Source organism: Dendrobates tinctorius, unplaced genomic scaffold, assembly GCF_039654945.1.
Source record: "Dendrobates tinctorius isolate UK_male_01 unplaced genomic scaffold, ASM3965494v1 ptg000157l, whole genome shotgun sequence".
Lineage (NCBI taxonomy): Eukaryota > Metazoa > Chordata > Amphibia > Anura > Dendrobatidae > Dendrobates > Dendrobates tinctorius.
The window spans coordinates 4,419,448-4,429,578 of record NW_027361824.1 but is presented as its reverse complement, the minus strand read 5'-3'; the positions used below and the strand labels follow the sequence as shown (position 1 = coordinate 4,429,578).

Sequence of the window (10,131 nt, the reverse complement as noted above, 5' to 3'; positions counted from 1 at the left end):
ACAAAGGGATACGAGTAGTGATGTACTGCAGGAGGGGGTCTCTATATAAAGGTGCTGATGAGCAATGTGCTGCAAGAGTGGGCATTATAGGGGGCTGAGAGGAGAGGTACACTGCAGGAGAGGCCTGAGAGGTGCAATGATCTGCTGGATGGGCTCTTTATAGAGGAGCTGAGAGGAGAAATATACTGCAGGATGGGGCTCTGTATAGAGGGGTGTCGGGATCCCTCAGATTACTCTTTCATCTGAAGGACCGATGTTCTTAGGTGTGAAGCATCATATGTCTCTAATTAAATCAGCTCCGTCGAGAAGAACTACACAGACACCAGCTGTATAATACCACTCGGGATGCCTCTCAAGACGCCTCTGGCTTATCAGTTAGGCTTCCGTCTTTTATAGTAAAGAATTTAAACATTTTACAGACATGCGCAGTACAAATGATTTTACAACTTGTTTTAGACAAAGAAAGTCATTTAGGCGAAAAAGCAGAGGTATTTGACCTTGGTTCACAAGGGAGATGTCTGAGACATCTCCTCGAAGAACAGATAAGGTTTTAAACAAGAGAATGCAACATAGACAGAACTCAATTTAACTCCTTCAGTTCCTATCATTCCCCCCTTTGACATCTTCATTTTCCACAATCTGGAACACTGGATCCTGCAACAACAGCGGATAGTGGCTCGTTCACCAGGTACTATCCCAGGCCGACGGGTTGCCCAAGGGAGACAGGTCTTCTACCTTCTCCATCCCCCAGATACTGAAGCCACGTCCATCATTGCAAGAGTACGCTCCTTCATGCCAGAAATGAGATGTCAATCTAGGACTCAAAGGAATAATAGTTAAATTCTTGTTGTTTACAGTCAAACTTCCTTATCTATTTCTACATCTTTTCTTGCATACAGAGATACACCAAAAAACAAGTTTCAATAGCACATATATTACGAAGATACAAACAACAATGATTTTTGGACAGCAACGGTGGTGTTCAATATATCCAATATATCCCATATTTGGTCATCTAAGTAATCTGTAGCCCTGACTAATTTATCCCACATTTGAGTAATCATAGGATAAATAAAAATAGAGCTGACAATTTTATTAGCCACACTCATCTGCACTATATGTGGTCTCCCAGAGAGGCGAGGTGTATTGTCAGCAGCTCTTTTGTACAACGTGTGTTTAGGTATGCTCTGAGTATTCAACTGGTCATTCGGAATAACAAAGGTAGCTGGAGTCAAACGACCCAGAGTACAAGCACCTTTTACCCCTACTGGCAACCATTTATATGCATTGTCTCCACATACCCAGAACATGTCACTAGGTAGGTCCCATAGGGCTGAATGTTGTAATACCAGTCTATGAACTAAATCTATGAACACAGATACATTCTGAACCATACACCAATTTGGAAGTTGTCCTAAAGGGCTACACTACCCTACATCTGGATTTCCACAGGTGGGAGTTCCTTTCTCATATCCAGATGACTCGTTGCAAGGTATATTACCTGAAATATTAAAACAAGTTTCATTATTGCCCTGGGGAAATAAATTGGAATACTCCCAGGACGTGTTATGCAACCTTCTTTCTAGCAGTATTGGTTTGAAGGCATCAGTAGAGTGGGAAGTTACATTAAAACTAACTTGTAGGCCATACATTGGAATTTGCCCCAGGTAGGTTAATCGAGTTCTATTCCTGGGTACCCAAGCCCCCCCTTTATATGCCAGATATTGAAGGTATGTGTTACTTCCTGAAAGATTACCCTGCCACCAAGGGTATCCTACCCATCCCACAATAGGTATACCAACAGTTGTGTTCCATAACTTCACATTATTTGTGGCATTATTAGCAAGTGTATCAGAACAACTGGTCCAGGCAAATAATTCCTCGGGTGGCATAGGAATAACAAGGAACGGAATACTAGTGGCTGATACTGGTGAATGTGTGCAGATCCAGCAAATGATTTGACCAATCATTCAGTAATTTTTCATGATGTTGTATAAACTTATTATTCAAGGACATTGGAGAATTTAGATTGTCCCACGCAGCTACCATTATTACAGATAATGCAACAAAACTAAACCAAAACATTATGCACTCTTATGCTTTGTTAACTCCTGTGGCTAGTTTGCAATGCGATGCGTGGATCCAGGTTGGTCGTCCTTCCAACTTAACAGAAGTAGGCGTTGTCAGGAGTACTTGGTAAGGTCCTTGATATCGGGGTTCAAGGGTCTTTCTGGAGTGTTTCTTGACATATACGTAATCACCAGGTTGTAGACAGTGAGTTCCTTCCACACTATCTGGATCTGGAATGGAAGAGAAAACTAGAGAATGCATTTGAGTTAAATGCTTTTGCAACTGGATTACATAACTTGTCAAATTATCCACATTAAGTGTTAAGACCTGTGGGTAGTACAACCCTGTGTTCGGTGGTCTTCCAAACAGTATCTCGAAGGGTGACAGTTTAGTTTTCCCCGTGGGTGTGTACCTTACTGAGAATAATGCTAATGGGAGACACTCTGGCCATGGTCTATGGGTCTGCTCCATGGTTTTCTGTATTTTCAATTTCAGTGTCCCGTTCATTCTTTCTACCTTCCCTGAACTCTGTGGGTGGTAGAGTGTATGAAATGCTTGTTCTACACCTATCATTTGCATTACATTTTGCATTACCTCAGCAGTAAAGTGTGTACCTCTGTCTGATTCAATTGTTTCAGGGACACCGAATCGTGGTACTAGTTCCATCACCAGTTTCTTTGCAGTAGCTCGAGCTGTAGCCGTTTTCACCGGGTAGGCCTCTGGCCATCCAGAGAAGAGATCTACACATACTAGGATATTTGCATACACTCCTACCTTGGTAGCTGTATGTCGTCAATCTGCCGTCTCTGAAACGGGTAGAGAGGCCTAGGTGTCGCTTTCTTAGGGACTTTTACTGTTTTACCTGGGTTGTGCTGTGCACAGATGAGGCATGATTGTACAAGTTTCGCGGCTGCGCAACTGAAGCCAGGAGCGATCCAGAAGGCATCTACCATGGCACACATGTGACTTTTTGAGGTGTGATTGGGGCCATGTGCTGCTTGCGCCATGATTGGGAACAGGGACTTTGGTGGGCACATTTTATCCTTATTCTCCCATACTCCATTTGAGTTCAGCTCAGCTCCCAGTCTCCCTCGGTGTACCTTCTCTGTTTGGGCAGCCTTTTGCTGGAGGGATTTCAGGACATCTAGACCCAATGTGGCTGGAATACGCTGACTCCCCGCCACCGTCCACTGCTCTCTCTAGGCCGCCTTGTGCTATTTTAGCAGCCTCGTTCGCCCTTCTATTGCCCTCTACCTCCACGGAGTCACCTTTGTGTGTGCTTTTACCTTGACAATGCCAACCTGGACTGGTAACATCAATGCCTCCATCAATTGTTTCACCAGCTCTGCATTTTTAATGGGCTTCGAATCTGTGAAAATATTAGCGACTTTACCTGCAGCGGCTCTACACGCCTCAGTGAGTGCCTTCAACTCTGCCTCCTGCGCCGACATGTGAGGAGAGAGTGGTTCCACTCGGATTACCTCATGTGAGGATACTACTGCATATCCAGTGTAGAATCGTCCATCCTGGTGGTATCTGGGGCCATCTACAAAAAAGAAACTCAAAGTCTGCATTAGGAACAGGTTTTTCATGAATGTGTGCAAACCCAACTGTCTCCTGACTCATCAGTTCTATGCAGACATGTTCATGCGTCATGTCAAAGTATCCTTCCTCACTTGCCAATACGGTCACCAATTCCCCCTTTTCTGAATCCACAGGCAGGAGGGTGGCTGGATTCAGAACGTTACATCTTTTGAGGAGTGACATACTCAGGAATTAGTAGAGCACACTCAAGTCGGAGCTGTCTGGCCATAGACAGATGTTTTGGTTGAACTTGTAGGAGTATGGCATGGATGTCATGTGGGGAATAGATTGTCAAAAGAAACATCAGTGTCATCTCACATGCCTTCCCTATTACGTCTCCACTTTTTTCCTTGTGCTCCAGCATACATGACAGGTCGTTTTATTATCCTTGTTTGCTCAATTTCTTTAGCTACCTTAAGGAGGTCTTTCGGATCTACATGTCTCCATTCAGGTCTGGCTGTCTGTACTGCGTCTCGTAAGTCTTTGTTCATACCGTCAATGAATGCATTCACCAGTATTCTAACATCAAGTGGGTTTATGCAAATGTACCCCATGTCTGCCCATTTCAGCTGTAACCGTCCAAGGTATATCTCTACTCTCTCTCCTCTTTGCTGTGTCACATTAGTCAGGAGTACAGACTGCTCTGATTGTTCCACTGCAGCCCATTGTCTTAGTGACTCACAGTACGTCTCCCCAGATTGTGCAGATTTATCATCCATGCCCCAAGCCTGATTCTTTGTCACATCTGTGTGTGTCTTAATTATATGATCTAGTGCGTCACCTGCCTTTAAACTCACCAACCTCTCTAGGTCTGCCCAGGTACACTTATATGTCTGCTGTACTTCCTTTATGTGTCTGTAAAACGGGAATGGTTGGTCTTCAGGGGCAGGCAGCTGCTTCAGCAAAGCTAGCTGGTCAGAGGGGCTCCAGGGATAATACACCTGTATCTTTCTTATTCTAGTCACACTTCTAGGTCCTGATGGGGTTGGCCGTCTGATGTCTACTGTCAGCTTACTCCTCAAGGGCCAATGTCCCACTACCCACTATCCACACTATTATGTCAGCTTCTTATGATCTTGTCTGGATAGGATTTAGTGCAATTCTCTTAGGTCAGTAGCACAGGTCACACAAGTAGCTATTCAGTCTGGGTTTGTCTGAGTCTGACCACAGTGTTTACAAGTCCATCTGTTTTGTCTGGGTCTCTGGTTACACTTTGTCAATCAAACATTCATAATACACCTTCCACACTGCTGCACATTCTCAAGCATCATTTATTCACTTGCTATTTTCTTCCCTTGTCTGTGCCTTTTTGTACATCCAAACATTCACACTCTGGTATTTTTGCCTTTTTCAATATTTGTCCCACTTGTTTTACTGCTTCCTTCCTTCTCTGTCTCTTGTAATTTGACACAATTTGCTATACAAATCAATCACACAACTAGAAGCAGGTTCAAACACATTAATGACCAAGCAATCACTTACAATTCCCTTCTAAATTAGGCACCATATCTTACTTTTAACTTCCAATCTTCAATTAAGTACTGTTGCTTTAAAATGCACAAATCTTTCAGCGTGTACCTTACGGAGAGAATTACAGAGAATTTTGAGCACAGCTCACACTCAGCAGAGATAAGAGCGAAGGGAGAAGAAAAACTACGCAGCGGTATCATTCACCCCTCCCGTCAGAATGCAGCGTCGTCCTTCACAGAATTCTGTAGTTCTTTAGACTTATCAAAATCAATTTCTACAAAGAAACTCAAAATCACGGGATTTCACTGTAAGGGCAGATAACTGTATAATGAGATTAACCATGTCTTGCCCTTTTTCTGGCCAAATGCATTCAGGAAACTTTACAATGTAATGCCACATATAACACGAACTATATCATTACTCAATTCATTCAGTCTCAGATGTAGATTTGAAATATCTATAACGCATCTGTCCGGGATTCCACCACAACTAGAAAGGTCACAAATCTCTTGACACAAAAATGATGTGTGATGATTCATTCATACGTGCTCATTCACTGATTTTTTTTTTTTTTTTTACTCAATTACTCATCTCTCATCTTATTCAGAGGTTCTCATAGACATATATATAAGGATTCACACAGCCTGCCTATCTTGCACTTTGGATTTGATTAATACTTTTTCCAGGTTCTTTGCTGCACTACTTCCATATCTATCCTCAATTATATCACATAACCGATTTCCTTCTTCAGGTATCTTTCCCTGACTGTTCCCCATCTTATCTTTTATTCTTATCCTGTCTCTCTTGTTGTCTTCCTGTTAGTCCCCTGCCTTAGGTGGTGTATTGGGTAAGCTCAAGACTAGGCTCTACTATACCTCGTTACCTTCTTCCTAAGGTGCTAACAGGCTAAATGGAGTGTCTGTTCCTCGGTGTACTACGTGTTTCGTGTACTTATATGCTATGTAGCATCTGAACAGAAATACTCCCACAACACACAGGATTGTAAATAAAGTGTCCATCTACTGGGGTTCTTCAGTCATATCCTGTCACAGGCTCATTTCACGGTCCTGTGCTCATTCGGTCACACTCTTATCTGTCACAAGGTTTATTCGTAAAGGGTGTTGATTTAAGCTTAGGCGGTGACCTCCCCGAAAGGACGCTGTCACATGGCCCAGTTAGGCAATATCACCACTCTTTGAACGAATACCTACTGTGCAGCTTATTTGTCTACTTTCCACAACCTTTCAAATCAAAGTAGCCATTCAACAACCTCCTCTATTCCTAGTGCGGAACCGTCTATTGTGAAAAACTTGTCCGTCCGGGCTGCGCAGTATGAACTGTTCACCCAGCCTTATATTCCGTAATGTCAGACCTCTCCCATTTTGATTTGCATCAGCTCTTTTTCTAAAAATAGCTGTGCACACACAGAACCTACAGTAACCTCTCATTCGAGCAGAAATTACATATGCGTGTCACACCCGATTTCCTCAGAGTTCTTATATGGACCTGATTTTACGGCCCCCTCCTCTACTAGATTCCCCTTTATACGGACCTTAGTTATAATGATAGATTATGAAGAGCAGAGAAGAGAAAAATTGATCTCTTACCTGGCCAGGTGTTTAGGTCTGCTGTTCACAATTTCATCAGTAACTGGAGTGGTCTGTAGATCGGGTAGTCTTGGAGAGGTGCCTATATCAGGTACCTGTTTCGGGCGCCAGGAAACTGTCGGGATCCCTCAGATTACTCTTTCATCTGAAGGACCGATGTTCTTAGGTGTGAAGCATCATATGTCTCTAATTAAATCAGCTCCGTCGAGAAGAACTACACAGACACCAGCTGTATAATACCACTCGGGATGCCTCTCAAGACGCCTCTGGCTTATCAGTTAGGCTTCCGTCTTTTATAGTAAAGAATTTAAACATTTTACAGACATGCGCAGTACAAATGATTTTACAACTTGTTTTAGACAAAGAAAGTCATTTAGGCGAAAAAGCAGAGGTATTTGACCTTGGTTCACAAGGGAGATGTCTGAGACATCTCCTCGAAGAACAGATAAGGTTTTAAACAAGAGAATGCAACATAGACAGAACTCAATTTAACTCCTTCAGTTCCTATCAGGGGCTTAGTTTAATCGGGCTGTGTTTGCTGCCTAGTAGTGATGAGCGAGTATACTCATTGCTCTGGTTTTCCCGAGCATGTTTGGGTGATCTCTGAGTATTTTGGGCGTGCTCGGAGATTTAGTGTTTGACGACCGCAGCTGTGTGAGTATACTTGCTCATCACTATTGCCTAGTGCTAAGAGACTAGTGAGTGAAACTACAAATGCTGCTCTGTTGACGCATATGACAGAGGATTATATTCTGCACATGCCTCAATAGAGCCGCATTAGTTTCACATCACTGATCTGTTAGTTGCAGGCAAAAATTGCAGCTCTGCACGGCTGTTGTGGAGAAGTGCAGGAAAGTTGAGCTCTGCTAGAGCCAGCTGATGATGTAAAACCACAGTGCACAGACGCTGATGGAGATGGCAGATGATACATTTGGTCAGACTGAGTTTGGCACACAAGCATGAAGTGACGTCTGCCTTTAGATTAGCTTGATGATATCCCTGAGGGATGAGGCTGGTCAGGAGCACAGGAGAGGGCAGGGGTCTGCAGCACCAAGGAGAAGCAGGGTGCTGCTGGGTGATTCTCTTTTTCTTCCTTACAACGTATCTCTGTTCACTTTTGGAGCATGATCATCAGCCAGTAATCCCACTCTCACCCTGGCTTCTTAAAGGAGCTGTTCAGGATTAAAAAAAACATGCCTGCCTTATCGTAAGACGCCTTTGTACAGTTTGTGTTTGGTATTGCAACTCAGTCTCATTAAAGTGAATGCTGCAGAGCTGCAAAGCAAAGAATAAACCTATAGATAGGAAGAAGACAGATGTGTTTTTCTGATCCTAAACAAGCCCTGAACCCCAGTGATCTGGAGGCGATCTAGCAGATCATGGATGCCTTATACGAGATGCGGGGTCTCGTCTCATGATCCATCCGTGAATCTAATTTCCTCACTGGGCGCTTGATTGGTGAGTTATCCGCTCAGTTTCGGTCCGCACTGGACCGCGTGACCCTCCGAGCCGTACAGCGCCCCCTATGTGGACAGTATACATTCCTATGAGACTATGGAGTAACCATTCATTGCCATAGTGCCCTAATCCTAAGACTTCAGACACGGATGTCGCTGTTTCTTCACAGCAGGATCCGCTCTGTGAAGAATCTGCAGACTCATGTGAAGACATCAAAGACCAGAGATTCACAAAGTGGAGTAATCATCAGGAAATGGAGATGATATCGGAACAGCAGAAAACTGCCAGAAATCGTCCCAGACTCTCCGGGGAGCAGGAGCCTCTGATCTCCGGAAAAACGGCAATAATCTCCTAATCACCATTAGCAATCCTTAATAAGGCAGAGTCAAATGTATAAAGGAGCGGCCGCAGCGACAAGCTCACATCCCACAGACGCACCAGTGGGGACGGGTCATAGGACGATCCAGGACCTCACTGGTCATAGGGAAGAAAGCAGTAATCAGGTGAACTGGACCTTTACAGAACGTTCCTCCAGCAGGGGGAGATGATGAGAGGCCTATGACTGATGGGGTCCGTAGAGGAGAGAAGACAGGAAGATGGAAAAGGAATATTGTGGGCGGTCATGAGGCCACCTGGACTGTATACAGAAAGCTGAATATTAGTGTGGCGCCCCTGAGGGTTCAGTCATCACAGAGGTACTGCACTTCCTCCTGAGGTGTGGTGCCCCACCATCCAGGTAAGGTGGAGACACCTGACCACACTCCAACACCTGTACCCCACACCACAAAGTAGTGTAGCAAAGCACCTTCGGCGGCTCCCTGCTTGGAGTGTAGCATAGCACCCCTTGGTGGCTCCCTGCTTGGAACACGAAACGTGCTGGGAGGTGGGTGGAGCTGAGTTTACATAAAATAGCGAGAAGAGTTGAGTCAGTCAGTCATTCTTTCATTCAGTCAGTGAGTGAGGATGTAGAAGGACAGAGAGTGAGACAGAGAAGATCCCCGGGAGAGGGATGGAAGAAGGAAGTGCTGCAGCAGGCCACAGTGATCTGGGTCTGCTGGCACAGGAAAGAGACAGAGAAAGGAAGCTTGATTCTCCATAAGAAAGAAAGGATTGATACGGAGCGTGAGGAGAATAAGAGAACAAGGACCAGGGTTAGAGGAGAACCCTTCCCAAGTTCTAAGCGCAAGGCCGGGTGTTGTGAGTTCATTCTCTGGTTCACCAGTTGTGAGTTCTCCTTCCAGACTCCCTCTGGTGGTAACAGGAGGTAGTGAGGCTGATTTGATCGGTGGAGATCTGCCACCTGAGAATGAGGATGACGATTGGACCTCAGGAGTCTCAGATTGGATTTAAGACAGCTGACGCCCTATACAGTTGCTGGAGATTCCTTCTGGCTTGTCAGCTCTTGGCTTTCAGCTCTGTTCCAGTCATCTAAAGCTAAGTTTTTCTGCTAATGTTCACAATGGATTTTGTTGGTCTATTCAGTTTTTTGTGTGGTCAGCCAGCCCCGGCTGGGGGCTGTGCTGAATTTCCACTCTTATTATCAGTATTTTGCCAAATTGCTTTTTGTCCCTTACTAGTTTGGTCTCTTTTTGCTCTGTCTCAGAATATTTCAGAGTGCTGATATAGTGGGAGAAGTCTAGTGACTTCAGGCTTAATTTTGCTATCAGAAGTGTTGGACATTATTTTTGTAGGGTTTTTTGCAGGTTGCAGACAGTGTCTTTCCTTTCCTTTCCGTTCTAGTTAGTTTGGGCCCCATCGTTTGCTCAGCCTATTTTCCTGCCTGTGTTTGTGCCTTCATCTTGTTTCACCGTCAATACATGTGTGGGGGCTATCTATTCCTTTGGGGTCTGCTCTGGGGCAGTTAGTTTTCCCCTTTTCATGCTTCAGGCTTATTTAGTCCTCCGGCTGTGACGAAGCGTCTAGGAACATCGTAGGTTCGCTC

General features: G+C 44.5%; 1 long non-coding RNA gene across 1 annotated transcript; it reads right to left on the bottom strand.

Annotated features, from left to right (window-relative positions):
• Window positions 1–329: 329 nt before the first annotated feature.
• Window positions 330–6,423, bottom strand: LOC141051531 (uncharacterized). Its single transcript, XR_012220655.1, has 2 exons — window positions 2,093–6,423; window positions 330–1,501 (listed from the first exon to the last, which is right to left on the bottom strand). It is a non-coding gene; the product is annotated as an uncharacterized lncRNA (long non-coding RNA).
• Window positions 6,424–10,131: the final 3,708 nt, after the last annotated feature.